At 48.3% G+C, this 17339-nt stretch overlaps 1 long non-coding RNA gene across 2 annotated transcripts; it reads right to left on the minus strand.

Moving 5' to 3' along the window:
- Positions 1-350: 350 nt before the first annotated feature.
- On the minus strand, positions 351-9202 carry LOC118150155 (uncharacterized). 2 transcript variants are annotated; one of them, XR_004738071.3, is made up of 6 exons: positions 7260-9202; positions 5000-5201; positions 2813-3005; positions 2198-2377; positions 1588-1870; positions 351-1224 (listed from the first exon to the last, which is right to left on the minus strand). It is a non-coding gene; the product is annotated as an uncharacterized LOC118150155 (long non-coding RNA). The 2 variants fall into 2 exon arrangements; XR_013530943.1 differs by having other exon boundaries at positions 1588-1897.
- Positions 9203-17339: the final 8137 nt, after the last annotated feature.

A 17339-nucleotide genomic window follows, 5' to 3' on the forward strand; every position in this document is an offset into this window, starting at 1 on the left:
CTCCCTCCCTCCCCCCTCCCTCCTTCCTTCCTTCCCTCTTTCCTTCCTCCCTTCTTTCCCTCCCTCCATCCATCCTTCCTTCCTCTCTCCCTCCCTCCCTCCCCCCTTCCTTCCTTCCCTCCTTCCTTCCTTCTTTCCCTCCCTCCTTCCCTCCCTCCTTCCTTCCTCTCTCCCTCCCTCCCTCCTTCCTTCCTTCCTCTCTCCCTCCCTCCCTCCTTCCTTCCTCTCTCCCTCCCTCCCTCCCTCCTTCCTTCCTTTCTTCCTCCCTCCTTCCCTCCCTCCTTTTCTTCCTTCCTTCCTCTCTTGCTCCCTCCCTCTCTCCCTCCTTCCCACCCCGCTTTCTTTTCTTTTCTTGCTCTGTCACCCAGGCCAGAATGCAGTGGTATGATCTCAGTTCACTGCAACCTCTGCTCCCTGGTTTCTAGTGATTCTCCTGCCTAAGCCTCCCAAGTAGCTGGAATTAGAGGCGTGCGCCACCACACCGGGCTAATTTTTGTATTTTTAGTCGAGGTGGGATTTCACCATGTTGGCCAGCATGATTTTGAACTAGGGTGATCCGCCCACCTCAGCCTCCCAAAGTGCTGGGATTACAGGCTTGAGCCATCCCACCTGGCCCAGCTCTAACTTTTAAACCTGGTCCCTGGCCAGCTCTCTTCTCGACTTTTTGGGACCTGAGCTGTCCTTTGTCTCTGTGACCTGCCTTACAGGTGTTTCTGGGGTCCGGCCTGAAGCAGCACCTGGCTGGTGAGATCAGGGTCCAATTCTCACCTTCCTCCCAGTACCCCCACTCAGCTCCTGAGCCTGTCACCCCTGGCTGTGCACAGCCCTCGCCTGGGAAGCATCTTCAAAATTCTAGTGCCTGCTCTTCCCTGCAACTCCAGGATAATGGCACACAGAGCACCAGTCGGGGCCCTGGCCTCTGTTGCAGGCACACCTCCAATGCACTTTGACCTGCATGCTAAGTTTAGAACGTAAACCCAGGCAGGGGCCGCTCCCCAGCAGGGGTTGAGGTTCAAAGAGCTTGAAGGAAATACCTGCCTGGAAAGACAGGTGGGTTGAGTTCCTCTCCAGAACTTTCCAGACAATAATCAGGCTGTGCGTTAAATCCGGCAAGACTTAGCTCCAGACCCAGTTGATCTGCAGCCAGGCTACTGTTGGGAGCATTAGCGCTTCCATCCTTGATCCATCTTTCCACGTGGCCCCCAGACAGAGAGCACTTCCAACCTAAGCATAAAAATACAGAGGGGAGGCCAGGTGCAGTGGCTCACCCCTTTAATACCAGCACTTTGGGAGGCCGAGGCGGGTGGATCACTTGGGGTTGGGAGTTCAAGACTAGCCTGGCCAACATGATGAAATCCCATCTCTACTAAAAATATATAAATTAGCTGGGCATGGTGGTGGGCACCTGTAATCCCAACTACTCCAAAGGCCAAGGCAGGAGGATCACTCGAAACCAGGAGGCAGAGGTTGCAGTGAGCTGAGATCATGCCACTGCACGTTAGCCTGGGTGACAGAGCAAGACTCCAACTCAAAAAAAAAAAAAGGGGAAAAAAAAGAAAGAAACCCAGAGAGAGCACTGTTATTTACCCTGATGCCTCGTTTTCCAGTATGCAGCATGAATAGAGCTGACCACATTAGCACAGGGCCCACCGCCGTCCTACAGGAACATACTGCAGCCTCGGTCTACCCCTCCCCGTTCGTTCCCAGGAAACTGGAGTTGATCATTCATTCTCAGACACCCTTCAGCGCAGACTGGAGGATCTCAAACTTGAACACGCACGAGAGTTCCTGTACGGAGCTGTGGACCCTAAGCCACACATGCTGTTCCGATGGCAAGTCAGGGGGCTTTCCGGGTAGTTCTGCTTTCTCTCTGTGTGTGGAGAGCTCCACAGTGATTCTGGGGCAGGCAGGGTTGAGGGCCCCTTATCAGTCACCTGACCCCTCCCCTCTTTCCCGATGTCACCTCCAATCTGCTAACCTCAATCCCTATACTCCGGCCACAGAGACATTTCTCTGATCTTCGCCTTGAAACCTGGGCCCTTGCTCTTCTCTATGCCTGGCACACCCTCCTCACAGGTCTTTACACAGCAGGTCGATTCTCACCCTTTAAGTCTTGCCCAAGGTCACCTCCTCTGAGAAGCCCTCCCTGACCACCCAGGCTAAAGGAATCCACCCTCCCATGAAACGCTTCTCACACCTGCCACATCTGTGTCAGTCTGCTGCCTTTAGAGGGTTAAGTTCACAGCTCTAGTTACAGCAGCTACAACAGTGTCTGGAGGTGGGTCATTCCCCTGTTTAAGCATCTGCTGTTCTTGATCATCGACGTCCTTCACTTCAAAGGACAGTAAGGTCCTCATTTTGTAGAGAAACCCCATCTCTACAAAAATACAAAAATTAGCCAGGTATAAGCTAAGAAAGAATTTAGGAGAATGACTAGGGCTGACCATATTAGCAATGGACCCACGGTAGGAGGCTTCAGGGCCGCCCTGCCCGAGTCCCTCCAGTATTCACTGCTTCCTTGCATGAGACCCAGAAGGGGCCTGGCTATCTCCGCTTGCGGACAGGCTCTGCCCCCAGGAGCCTGCTCTGCTTGTGTGCAGATCAAGGGGGAAGCGCCAGAAATTAATGGCCCAGGGAACAGCCTTCAGTAATGATAAGAAGTTGGATAAGTAGCCCAGCTTCCATGTCTATCAGATGGGTCAAGGCCAGGTCTGCACTGCCTCCCAGAGGCCCCAGTAGAGGAGCTGCCTGCAGCGGTACCTGCCCAGTCAAACACTGCACAGTGCTGGCTTCCTTCCCTTCCCTGACACACCTGACACACGCAACACTCCCCGGAACGGAACTGCAAGCCATCCCTTGGCTCAGCAGCCTCACAGTGATGAATCCAACCTCTGCAGAGAAGGCACCCTGGTGTTCTAAGTCCTGGGCAGGGACAATCTGCCCCGAGGAGAAGGATGAAAGTTTGCTGGTGGTCTCCTTCAGCTCCGATGTTGAGTCTCAGGTTCCTGGAAAAAGGGACTCCTTGGGTTCCCTGGCTCCTGCCCCATAGACAAATTAAACTGGACAAGGTGACAAAAGGTGTCATTTAAAAAAGTCTTAGGGCAGGGCTTGGTGGCTCATGACTGTAATCCCAGCACTTTGGGAACTTGAAGTCAGGAGTTTGAGACCACCTGGGCGACATAGTGAGACTCTATCTCCACAAAAATATTAAAAACTTAGCAGAGTGAGGTGGCATGTATCTGCAGTCCCAGCTTCTTGAGAGGTTGAGTCAGGAGGATCGCTTGAGCCCAGGAGTTCAAGGCTGCAGTGAGCTATGATCGCACCACTGCACTTTAGCCTGGGCAACAGAGCAAGACCCTGTCTAAAAAAAAAAAGAAAAAGTGGCTGGGTGTGGTGGCTCACCCCTGTAATCCCAGCACTTTGGGAGGCTGAGGAGGGCAGATACCGAGGTCAGGCATTCGAGACCAGCCTCACCAACATGGTGAAACCCCATCTCTACTAAAACTACAAAAATTAGCTAGTCACAGCGGCATGTGCCTGTAATCCTAGCTACTTGAGAGGCTGAGGCAGGAGAATTGCTTGAACCCAGGAGGTGGAGGTTGCAGTGAGCCAAGATAGAGCCATTGCACTCCAGCCTGGGCAACAGAACAAGACTCCATCTCAAAAAGAAAAGAAAAGAAAAGTCAGGCTGGGCGTGGTGGCTCACACCTGTAATCCCAGCACTTTGAGAGGCCAAGGCAAGTGGATCACTTGAGATCAGGAGTTCGAGACCAGCCTGGCTACTATGGTAAAACCCCATCTCTACTAAAAAATATAAAAATTAGCTGGGCACGGTGTTGGGTGCCTGTAATCCCAGCTATTTGGAAGGCTGAGGCAGGAGAATCGCTTGAACCTGGAAGGCAGAGGTTGCAATGAGCTGAGATTGTGCCATTGTACTCCAGCCTGGGCAACAAGAGCAAAACTCTGTCTCAAAAAAAAAAAAAAAAAAAATAGTCAAAGTCTTTTGGCTAAAGACTGCAGGGGGAATGAGATGTGGGACAGAAGGGTGGGGAAAGGAGGTGAGATGCCTGGAGAAGCTGAGGTCCAGGGAACCCACTCTACCCAGAGCAAGCTCTCTGCAGGCAGGACTCAAGCAAAAGCAATAACCGCAGATGAGAGCACAGAAAGTTTTGTCACTCCTCCCTCCCAGAGGTATTTCTAAGGCCTCTATTTTCTTGCCAGTTGGCTAAGAAGCAAAAAAGGAACAATAGATTCAAGCTGAAATAATTTGCATTTATGATGAACACAAGGAATATCTACCTTGCATTTTCCTAAAAAAGAAAAATTAAACCCCGTTTTTAATTAACTGATAAACTATTAATCAAATTTTTGCAATGTTAGGTGACACATTATTCATTTAGATAGAATGACTGTGAACTTAAACTAATCAAATCTGATTTGCCCACATAGGCTTGATTGAAATACATTTTAACTAGCATATACAAAGAGAAAATCTTGGATTTCTTACCTAATCTTCAGAGTATACTGCTGAGTTAATAAGGGCAGTTTTTTTTTAAATGAGACCACCATTTCTTCATCTGCATATCAAAATCAAGAGGAACTTAATTGCAAAACACATATTCCTGAAATCTAATCATTACACTGCTTTAGGGTATTTTATTGAAGCATGTTAAATTATGGACAGAATATTAATGATGAAACTAATCAAACCCAATTAGTCACTTCTAACAATAGTCACATAAATATACAAGTCAGGTACTAAAGTACTGTAGATACGATGTAAAAATGGTTAAAATCTTAAATGTATGGAATATTTATGAAATATTCATGTGGAATTTAAAGCCAAAATTATTGGGGAAAGTCACTATAAAGAAAATAAGTTAGGCGGTGTCCTACGCTGTTTGACCAAAATTCACAAGTTCCTTCGGGTACATTCAAATCCAGGAGATTAGCGAGTCTATAATCAATCAATCAGCAAAATTTGAATAAGATGACTTACCATATTCATGACCTGGTATTTCATTCTTGCATCCAGAGACTTTTTTTGGATTTTTGTTTTCTGACTTTTTCAGGGCCTTTTGGAAAGGGGTCTCCAGGCCTTGGGAAAGCAGATGGAGTGGTGGATGAAGTTTTCTGGGGCTGGGGATTTGCCATCTGCACTGTCTCCTTCCCTGCCTCCTGCCCCAGGTGCAGAACTGGCTCTGGGGGCAAAAGAAGTGAGGGCAGAAGAGAGGAGTCACTGTCTGGGGGCCTCCTCCTCCTCCTCCTCCTCCTCCCACACCTGAGGCTGCAGAGGAAACTGAAAGGCCCAGGGAGCCCTTGGCCTTGGCCTGCGAGGAGTCTTGGTGGAAGATTCCAGGCCTGGGAGCTGAGCCAAAGCAGACAGGCAGCACTGGGTCTGCGGTTCCCCAGGCAGAGACCTCCCTCTGCTTCAGTTCAAGCCAGTCCCCTTTGGCTACCAGGGCCCAGACCGCAGCATCAGCACATGTACAGCCAGCAGTTTCATCACGGGGTAGCTACAGCTGCCTTTTTAATCAGGGAGTTGTCAAGCCTCACCATTTACTTTTCTGTCCCTTACTCTGTTCTAGTGTCCACTCCTGACCCCCCATTTCCTCCCTCCAGACTTCTTTCCAGGATGCTGCAATCCTGCCACATGTGCTGGGAATTTCAGCTTCTCAAGAGAGCAGGCTGGCAGCACTGGGCCCTGCTCTGGCCAAACATCTCAAGTGGAGTGCCAGAGGAAACAGGAAACATTGTTCATCCATCCATCCATCCATCCACCTATCTTATCCACCTACCCATCCATGCATCCATTCACCCATCCACCTATTCATGTACACATTCATGCACCCATCCATCCATCCATCTACCCATGTATCCACCCATCTATCCATCCATCTACCCATGCATCTATCCCATCCACACACCCACACATCCATCTACCCATCCATACACTCATGTATCCATCCATCTACCCATGCATCTATTCCATCCATCCACCCATGCATCCATGTACCCATTCATGTATCTATCTATCCATCCATTTACCCATGCATCTATCCCATCCATTCACTCATCCATGCATCTAGTCATCCATCCATCCCTCCATCCATGCATCCATCAATCCATCCATCCATCCATCCACCCAACCATCCATCCATCTTCCCATCCATCCACCCATCTGTCTATCCATGCATCTATCCCATCCACCCACCCATCCATCCATGTATCCATTTATCACCCATCTATTCAGCCATCTACCCATGCATCTATCCTATCCACTCACTTATCCATGAATCCATCCATCCACCCATGTATCCATCCATCCATGTATCCATGCATCCCAGAAACATTTACCAAGGACAAATATGTCCCGGGGCCAGTGCTGGACTCTCCCCAAGCTTAGGGAGCATATTACAGAAGCGGACTTTGTGTTGCTTTTTCTTGCACAGCATGCATGCTCCTGCTTCAGATAAAGGTGTTTATATTGTCCTTTGAAGGACCCCTCTGCTACACTTTTATTCCCTGAGGTCTAGAGGGCTGCTCCATCCCTCAGTCCACAGTGGCCCCGTGATCCAGGCCTACCCTAGTCCCTGAGATGGGCTCACAGGCAGGCACGTGACCAGGGTGTCGTGCTGGGAGTTTTGCTGGAACTAAAAGAAGAGATAAGCCCTTTGCTGCTTGTGGCCTCTTGAGGGAGAGGTTGGGACCATAAAATGGACATGGCCTGCCCAAGACTGAAGCCAACAAAGGCGAGGAGGCCAAATCCTTACGGCATTGATGGGACTCCCGGATCCCACTGTGCCCAGAAGTTTCCACTGACCTGAGCTGATAGCTCTTTTTCCTTTAGCCAGGTTGAATTGTATTTTCTGTCACTTGCAACCAAAGGAGTCCTGGCTCATAAAGAAGAGAAACAGGGAAGACACTATCTAGACCCTCAGAGCTGCAGCAATCCAAGGGCATTGTGAGGTGCTGAAGGCAGGACACAGCCTCTTGGCTTCTGCAGCTTCAACTATGGAAACAGGAGATTGGAGAGAAGGCCCAACAGGGCTATGTCTTACCCCTTTGTGACTAGTGATGGGTGGCATGTGAAGCGACTGTGTTCTCCTCACAGGTGAGGAGATCCCATGGCCCATACCTGACTGGATTTGGTCACAGATGTGCCAGGGTGGATACATTCTAGCGAGTTTGCATGCCAGACTGGTACTGAAAACATAGTATTGATCTGAGAGTCCTTCTGTCAAGAATTTCCTTCTTACCTGGCATTCAAGGCTCCCCATGGGCTAGTCCCAGCCTATCTCTGCACTGCTCCAGCTGCACTCCGCACTTTGTTGTCTGGAATTCTCCATCTCTGTCATTTCATTCTTTACATCCCAGCTCCAATGCCACTTCCTCCATGAAGTCTTCCCTGATTCTTGCCAGCTCCGTTGGATATTTTCCTGCTCAGAAGCCTGGTTGGGGAGAAGGGATCGTTCTTACAGATCCCCCATAACCTTTGCTTTCTGTACCTCGGAGTATAAAAGGGAAATCTGGGTGTAAAGCTGGTATCTGCCTTTGGGTGGGGACACAGCAGCAGAAAGAAAGATACAGAGTTTAGCACAAGATGAAAACCTCAGCCCAAGATAAATGGCGGAGTCTGCAGTGAGGCCAGTGGATGCCTCAGAGGACTGGGCGTGAGAGTGGTATTGAAATTACCCACTTCTAAGCTCCAGGGAGAGGCTAGTGCTCTTGGCCTTGGTGGAGGTCTGTGACCCAGGTTCCCTACCCAGGAGCTGCCTTTTCCTTCCAGCCTCCTGGCACCATCAGGAAGGGTTGCTTGGCAGGCCAACTCCAAACTTCAATGCAGAATGTCCCCAGGTTCTATAAGCCTCCACCCTCAAGTTCCCAAGGGGTCTACTTGAGAGGTAGCCTCAGGTCAACGTGTGGCTCAGGTTCCTGGGCCATTGGTGCATTTCCATAGCAGGCTAAGCTGGACCTTGGTCAAGTGTCATATGTGGTTTTCTTTTTGAGACAGAGTCTTGCTCTGTTGCCCAGGCAGGAGTACAGTGGCATGATCCTAGCTCACTATAGCCTCTACTTCCCAGGTTCAAGCGATTCTTCTGCCTCAGCCTCCCAAGTACCTGGGGTTACAGGTGCCACCACCATACCGGCTGATTTTTGTATTTTCAGTAGAGACGGGGTTTCTCTTTTTTTTTTTTTTTTTGAGATGGAGTTTTGCTCTTGTTATCCAGGCTGGAGTGCAACGGCGCGATCTCGGCTCACCACAACCTCCGCCTCCTGGGTTCAAGCAATTCTCCTGCCTCAGCCTCCCAAGTAGCTGGGACTACAGGTGCACGTCACCATATCCAGCTAATTTTTGTATTTCTAGTAGAGACGGGGTTTCACCATGTTGACCAGGATGGTCTCGATCTCTTGACCTCGTGATCCATCCGCCTCGGCCTCCCAAAGAGCTGGGATTATAGGTGTGAGCCACCACGCCTGGCCGAGACGGGGTTTCTCCATGTTGGCCAGACTGGTCTCAAACTCCTAACTTCAGGTGACCCACCAGCCTCAGCCTCCCGAAGTGCTGGGATTAAAGGCTTGAGCTACCTCACCCAGCCTTCAAGCCATTTTAAATCCATGCCATCATCACATTATTCGATTTTCCTCCATCCCATACTGGGTTTCCTGTAGGAGGTGTGGCTGCTGTGGGTTTCAGCTAAGCAACTTAGCCTCAGCCTCTTTATCTGTGAAATGGACTTGGTAATGGCTAACCAATGGCGCTTAGACAATGCAAGCCAGCTTTTTTAGCCTTGTAGGGGTCAGATCTGATGGGTGAACCATAGTCCATCGCTTTGCAGCAATCAGTTCTGGGCCTGTGCTCTTGTTTTTGTCAAGAAGAAGAGCGTCTATACCGATGAAACAAGAATCTATTTCAAGTCAAGCAGAACTTCTGTGAAAGCTGGGGTAGCATCCCATGTTCCCATGGTTTGCTGCAGGGGGAGCTGGGGCACCCTTAGGAAGGCCCACTTTTTCCTGCCAGGAAGCTGAGGAGGCAGTGGGCACATCGGTACTTCTTTCTCCTCTCCATTCTGTGGGGCTGCAGAATTTGTGGGCAGCCCCGGTGGCTTCATAGCTACTCCCGCCGCCCACCTGGCAGGCCTCCATTCCTTCTAAATGCAGTCCAGGCCTCTGTCCTCTCCCACCCCAGGCCAGGAAAGACCCACAGAGGGGAGGCAGGTCTCATGGTCCAGGCAGACTGATACCTCAAAAAGGGAGCATTGTGTCATCAGAGACACACCTGCGGGGAGGACTTATTTCTGCTCTGGACTCCCACAGCGGTCTGGACTTATCTCTGGTTTGCAAGCTCCCCCCGACCCCACACACATGCTGAAACACTCTGCTTCACTCTAGAAAGAGGAGAACTACTTAGATGACTGACCGAACCTGGAAGTTTGGGCCGCCATGGATCTTCCTGGAAACATCTGGAAGTTGACTTGTAAGCTGTTGAAGCATCGTCAAGTCCCACATCACAATGAGATGCACTCCAGGCTAATTAGGCTTTAAACTGTCTTTTTTTTTCTTTTTTTCTTTTGAGACAGTCTCACTCTGTTACCCAGGCTGAAGTGCAGTGGCATAATCTCGGCTCACTGCAATCTCCACCTCCTGGGTTCAAGCCATCCTCATGCCTCAGCCTCTCGAGTGGCTGGGACTACAGGTGTGCACCACCACACCTGGCTAATTTTTGTATTTTTAGTAGAGATGGGGTTTCACCATGCTGGCCAGGCTGGAGTCAAACTCCCGACCTCAAGTCATCCATCCGCCTCAGCCTCCCAAAGTGCTGGGATTGCAGGCGCAAACCACCACACCCAGCCCTAATTAGGTTTTAAACCTTCTGAACTGCGTAATTTTGGAGGATTTTGGTTCTACTGATTGAAAACATAAAAATGCAACTCTTCTTTTTTTTTTTAAGACACGGTTGCACCATGTTGGCCAGACTGGTCTTGAACTCCTGACCTCAGGTGATCTGCCCACCTCAGCCTCCCAAAGTGCTGAGATCACAGGCGTGAGCCACCATGCTCAGCCCGCAATTCTTCTCATTCAATGAGCACAAACCCCGACTGCCATCAGGGAAGACTGGCATCCACTGGCCTGATTGTCACATAACTCCCGGTGCGGTTGCATGGCTGCTGGGAGGCATGGTCACTGGGGAGGGTTGCACCACGACTGAGCAGTGCCCCAGCTCTGTGGGAGTCACACGTCTCCCCGAAGTGCCTGTTTAGTTACCAAGCCATTAAACCAAGTATCAAAATAAAATGAACTTGGAACCAGGCTTTCAAATTGCTTCATCGCAAAGTGTTCATCAAGATTTTCAAAAATAATGAAGCACATTTAATCACATTGCCATTCACTAAGAGTATCATAATTAATATTTGGGTGACAGCTAAAAGATTGTGTTGTTAATAAATAAGTTATGTTAAATATTGTTTATATTTAGCTTATCCTTAAAACAGCTAATCTGTGTATGTTTTATTATAAACATAGTGAAATAGTCCTATAGTACATGTATATTGGTGACACATCTTTGTTTGGGATCCCCTGAAATCATACCTGAGATAAAGAAGGGGTGCAGGTAGTTTATTTGGGACTTGATTTCAGGAAGCTTGAGGGAGAGAGTAGGTAAGGAGACAAGGGGCCCGGCAGCCTATAATCCCAGCACTTCGGGAGGCCAAGGGGGGCAGATCACTTGAGGCCAAGAGTTCAAGACCAGCCTAGCCAACATGGCAAAAACCCATCTCTACCAAAAATACAAAAGTTAGCTGGGCATGGTGGCGTGCACCTGTAATCCCAGCTGCACTGGAGGCTGAGGCAGAAGAATCACTGGAACCCAGGAGGCAGAGGTTGTAGTGAACCAAGATCACACCACTGCACTCCAGCCCCTGGGCAAGAGAGTGAGAATCTGTCTCAAAAAAAAAAAAAAAAAAAAAAAAGGAGACAGGGAGAGTGCATTTAGGACAGGCTCACCTCCCTCCATAGGGCCTTTTGAGATACCAGGTAGAATGCATACAAATTGTTCCACTGAGGAGTGGGGAAGCTGGGATATTTTCCCCCCATTTCTGTCCTTTTTTGGTCAAGAGTTGCCCTTAGGAGCCGGGTGCAGTGGCTCATGCCTGTAATCCCAGCACTTTGGGAGGCTAAGCAGGAGAATCACCTGAGGTCGGGAGTTCAAGACCAGTCTGGCCAACATGGTGAAACCTGGTTGTTACAAAAATTAGTCGGACATGATGGGGGATGCCTGTAATCCCAGCTACTTCGGAGGATGAGGTGGGAGAATCACTTTAACCCAGGAGGTGGGTGTTGCAGTGAGCTGAGATTTTGCCATTGCACTCACTTCAGCCTGGGCGACAGAGTGAGACTCTGCCCCCGCCCCAAAAGAGAGAGAGACAGAGAGAGAGAGAGAGAGAGAGAGAGAGAGAGAGAGAGAGAGAGAGAGAGAGAGAGATCTGTGCTTGTAAACATTTGGCTGAAAAGGGCAAATAACCAAAAACTGGGTAAAGCTGGCACAGTGGCTCACACCTGTAATCCCAGCACTTTGGGAAGCTGAGGCGGGAAGAACGTTTTAGAATGGGAGTTCAAGATCAGCCTGGGCAATGTAGCAAGACTCTTTCTACAAAAACTTTTTTTAAAAATAAAATAAAAATTAGCAGGGCATGGTGGTGCACACATGTATTCCCAGGTATTTGGGAAGCTCAGGCAGTAGGATCCCTTGAGCCCAGGAGTTCCAGGCGGCAGTGAGCTATGATTGTGGTACCACATTCCAGCCTGGGTGACAGAGTGAAACCTTATCTCTAAAACAAAACTAAACTGAATGGAGACTACTCATCTTGAGATTTTTAGGAAGTGGCAATGAACGGGTGATGGGGAGTAACTGCTATTTGAATCCAATCTCTATCCTTGTTATTAACAATGAAAGCCCACCGACGCCCGCCCCCCCACCCCTCGCCACCATCCACCCCTTGCTCTTTGGCACCCAGCCCAGATTATTTAATGGGTAAAATCTATCAAAGCCTAAAGGACAAGAAAATAATTGTGCTGCTTTAACTGTCCCAGAGCATAGAAAAAGACCTGCTATGTCCCTAAATGAAGACTTAGTGTTGGAATTGTAGGCATTCCCCTTGGATTAGTCTACAAATTTAGTGTAATTCCAATCAAAGCAAAGGGAAGCTCATTCTGTCAAAATTTTTATGGCTTTCTTTTAAGAGCTTCTGAAAGGCACCCCTCGATGCCTTTGAATTTTATTTTTTTAATCAAGTTAATTGAGGTATAATTTCCATACAAAAAAAGTGCATCCATTAGAAGTGTGCACTTTGATGAGTTTGGCAGACCTGTGCACCCCTGAAAACACCAAGACTGAGACACAGAATATTTCCAACACTTCCAAAAGTTTCCTCACGCCCTCTTCAGTCCCCTCCCCAAGCCCTGGCCACAGGGACCACTGACTCCTTCCCGTTACTAGAGATCGGTTTGCATTTTCTAGATTTTATTTAAGTGGAATGATGCTGTACACATTTTTTTTTGTATGTGGCATTTTTCACTCTGCATGGCTCTCTTGGTGTTTAGCCATGTGGTCCATTCAGGTAAATTACCAAGTCATTTCCCATGGCACAAATATACCATATTTTGTTTGTCAGTTCACCTGTTTTGTCATGTATGTTATTTCCAGTCTTTCTTTCTTTGGCTCTTGTGAATCAACATAAACCTTTTTTTTTTTTTTTTTTTTTTTTTTTTGAGACGGAGTTACCCAGGCTGGAGTGCAATGGCACGATCTCGGCTCATAGCTACCTCCGCCTCCTGGGTTCAGGCAATTCTCCTGCCTCAGCCTCCCGAGTAGCTGGGATTACAGGCACGTGCCACCATGTCCAGCTAATTTTTTGTATTTTTAGTAGAGACGGGTTTCACCATGTTGACCAGGATGGTCTCGATCTCTTGACTTCGTGATCCACCACCTCGGCCTCCCACAGTGCTGGGATTACAGGCTTGAGCCACCGCGCCCGGCTTTTTTTTTTTTTTTTTTTTTTTGAGAAAGAGTCTCACTCTTTCCCACAGTCTGGAGTGCAGTGGCACAATCTCGGCTCACTGCAACCTACGCCTCTCCGGTTCAAGCAATTCTCCTGCCTCAGCCCCCGGAGTAGCTGGGATCACAGGCATGCACCACCATGTCCGGCTTGTTTTTGTGTTTTTAGTAGAGACGAGGTTTTGCCATGTTGGCCAAGCTGGTCTCAAACCCCTGACCTCAGGTGATCAGCCCACCTTGGCCTCCCAAAGTGCTGGGATTACAGGTGTGAGCCACCGCGCCCAGCCGTACATTTTTTGCTTGTTCAAAGCAGAAGAAACCTCAGACATTGCACGGTTTTAGGATTTAGCCCTACTGCGATCGTGAGCTTCCTGTCTAGGAGGACAATAAGTACCTCGGTTCTACTCGGTGAGGACCCCCAGGTCCTTCCCACCCCTGGAGCCACCTGTCACTTGAGCTGAGAGATCAGCCGTGAGGAGCAGAGCCATTTCTGGCTGAGACGAATTGTTCTGGGGGTTGGTTAGTTAGCAGGAGAGCTCAAGGGAGAAGAAAACTGTGTCCAGGGGTTGAACACTTCCAGATGAAGAAGGCGAGGCGTAGAGGACTCTTGTCACTAGGAAACGTATCTGAGACACATGTGCAGCTAACATACTTTATGGCGAAATGTATCCGTCTGCAGCAACCATACTTCTTGCCTCCCTCCTCGGAAGAAAGAATTTGACTGATGGGCATAAGGCAGGAGAGACCCAGACAAGTTTTAGAGCAGGAGTGAAAGTTTATTAGAAAGTTTTGAAAAGCATTGTGCGTGGTGGCTCATGCCTGTAATCCCAGCACTTAGGGAGGCTAAGACGGGTGCAATCTCATCTCACTGCAACCTTCGGCTCCTGGGTTCAAGCAATTCTCCTGCCTCAGCCTCCCGAGTAGCTGGGATTACAGATGCAGGCCACCATGCCCTGCTAATTTTTGTATTTTAGTGGAGACAGGGTTTCACTATGTTGGCCAGGATGGTCTTGATCTCTTGACCTCATGATCCACCCACCTAAGCCTCCCAAAGTGCTGGGATTACAGGCATGAGCCACTGCACCCGGCTTATCTGTATTTTTTTAGAGATGAGATCTCTTGCTGTGTTGCCTCAGCTGGTCTGGAACTCCTGATCTCAAGCAATCCTCCTGTCTTGGCTTCCCAAAGTACTGAGGTTATAGGTGTGAACCACCATACCCGACTACAATTCTTACTAGGTTTAGTTCTAGAGTTTGTTTTGTTGTTCTGTATTGAATCTATTTTTTCTTCTCTTTATTACCTCCAGTAATGGCTATAAGCAAGGATTGAATCTATTGACAGGACAATTTTTTTCTGATGTATTAGGCCCAAAATTAGGTTGATAGCATTCATGATATGATTCTAATTTTTACAAAAACTGTATCGACATATACAGATAGCTGTATACATAGGAAAACTTTAGGTATAATTGTTTATTCAGTTCTCTGCCTCCACTTGGTTGATCTGTTTTAGGGAAGGAACTATATTTTGATGAGTTTATGTGTAACACCTGCATAGCACGTGGCACATTGGTAGCTCACAAATCCTTTTTACATAAATGAATGAATAGAATAAAGAGATATTGAAGGACCTGCATCGAGAGATGACAGTTTCTTTTCCTTGAGTGCAAATGAAGTTGATTTCTTTATTTCTGCTTCCTTGTATTTTCTGATTTTTCTCTTGTGATCATGTATTACATTGTAATTTAAAGAACAGAAAGAAAAAGATATTCACTTGGAAAAAGAAGAACCGTAATGAAAGAGCACCACAAGGTGTACCTCATATACTACTAGTGAATTTTATTTTATTTTTTTAGATGGAGTCTCACTTTGTCGCCCAGGCTGGGGTGTAGTGGCGTGATCTCGGCTCACTGCAACCTCTACTTCCTGGGTTCAAGCAATTCTCTGTCTCAGCCTCCCCAGTATCTGGGATTACAGGAGCCTGCCACCACGTCTGGCCAATTTTTGTATTTTTAGTAGAGACGGTGTTTCACCATGTTGGCTAGGTTGGTCTTGAACTCCTTACCTCATGATCCACCTGCCTCGGCTTCCCAAAGTGCTGGGATTATAGGCATGAGCCACCATTACCGGTCTTTTTTTCTTCTTGAGACTGTCTCACTCTAAGCTGTACTCATCTAAGCTGCAGTACGGTAGCGAGATCTCGGCTCACTGCAAACTGTGACTCTGGGGCTCAAGCAATCCTCCCACATCAGTCTTCTGAGTAGCTGGGACCACAGACATGTGCCACGACATCCAGCTCATTTTTTGTAGTTTAGGTAGAGATAGGGTTTTGCCATGTTGCCCAGACTGGTCTTGAACTCCTGAACTCAAGTATAAATTTTTAAAATGAGAAAAACAGGCTGGGAGTGGTGGCTCATGCTTGTAATCCCAGCACTTTTGGAGGCTGATGCAGGTGGATCACATGAGGTCAGGAGTTCAAGACCAGCCTGGCTGACATGCCAAAAACCCGTCTTTACAAAAAAATTCCAAAACATTAGCCAGGCACGGTGGTGCGCACCTGTAACCCAGTTACTCAGCAGGCTGAGGCAAGAGAATCGGTTGACCCAGAAGGTGGAGTTTGTAGTGAGCCAAGATTGTGCCATTACATCCCAGCCTGGGCAACAGAGTGGGACTCCATCTCAAAAAAATTAAAATAAAATGAGAAAAACATGCAGTTGCTAAAATGGCTCAGGAGGCAGGCCTTCGCTTCTTGGGTGATTCCCATTTCAGTGGCATGATTTTGCGGTCTGTAAATGGGCTTTCTCCCACCTTACCAGTGCCTCTCAGCACTCCTGCGCAGGGCAAGGGTCAGCTTGCCTGCTGCTCCCGGCTCCAGGCCCTCAGCAAAGGCCCAGCACAGTTCAAAGGTACTAGAGGGAAGCCAGGGAAAGTAATTCTTTAGTCCCCGAGCTTGTTTTTACACGATGATGATATATGGCATGTGTTGCTACAATGGCTGGGCACATTTACAGGGAAGGCAGACCCGGGGGCCCCTTAGGGCTGGGAGGCCCACCAGGTCAATAATATATGCAGCCAGCAAAAGAGAACATCGACCTCATTTCCTCCAGCGAGAAGACTGTAGCCCTGGAGTCCTGGTTTGCATGTAAATAATGAGCAAGGTACTGAATGGCCACTTGTATCGTTGAGGGGAGAGTGAAACAAGAACGAGAAAGACAAATTAGAAAAATATGAGGGCACCACTTATGGATCCGTGCGAGGAAGTGTAATTCATCAGGTTAATTTTGCTTCCTCTAGAAAGCAGCGCAGTGTTGGTATGCTTCTGTGTCAGATTTCCAAACGGTTTTGGTATGATTATTATCAATGAAATAATCACTGTCAATAACAAAAAATAAGTGTCTCAAGAGGACAACTGATGTGCACTCGCAATGTTTGGCCCTGGGGCCCATTAAATCCTGACCGCAGTGCTGAGGAGTTGCCCCATAAATGATGTGGCTACCCTGGGAGTCATCTGGAAGGAGGCTAAGGGTGTGTGATTCTGGCGAAGTTAGGCTTTCTGCCTAGAGCTGGTGACAGGGAGCAGCCTAGGGCCTCCTCAATCTGAAAGCTCTTGGTTTGCTTTTTTTTTTCTTTATCTTTTTTTCGAAACGGAGTCTCATTCTGTAGCCCAGGCTGGAGTGCAATGGTGTGATTTCTGCTCACTGCAACCTCCATCTCCTGGATTCAAGTGATTCTCCTACCTCAGCCTCCTGAGTAGCTGGGACTACAGGTGTGCACCACCACGCCCAGCTAATTTTTGTATTTTTGCTAGAGATGGGGTTTCACCATGTTGGCCAGGATGGTCTCAATCTCTTGACCTCGTGATCCGCCCACCTTGGCCTCCGAAAGTGCTGGGATTACAGGGGGTGACCCACAGCACCCGGCCAGTTCAACTTTTAAAGTTCTTTTTCTTCTTTCTTTCCTTCCTTCCTTTCCTACTTCCTTCCCTCCCTTCTTTCCTTCCTTCTCTCCCTCTCTCCCCCTTCTTTCTCTCTCTTCTTTTTCTTCTTTCTTTTCTCTCTTTTTTCTTTCTTTTACTTTCTTCCCTCCCCTCCTCTCCCCTCCCCTCGGCTCCCCTTCCCTTCCCTTCCCTTCTCTTTTTTGAGACAGGGTCTTGCAGAGTTGCCCAGGCTGTTCTCAAACTTCTAGCTTCAAGTGATCCTCCTGTCTTGGCCTCCCAAAGAAGGAATTATTACCACTATTTTGCCTTAGATGTGATAATGGTTATATTTTTACATACTTAAATTTTG

The sequence above is a fragment of the Callithrix jacchus genome, chromosome 22, assembly GCF_049354715.1.
Source record: "Callithrix jacchus isolate 240 chromosome 22, calJac240_pri, whole genome shotgun sequence".
Taxonomy (NCBI): Eukaryota; Metazoa; Chordata; class Mammalia; order Primates; family Cebidae; genus Callithrix; species Callithrix jacchus.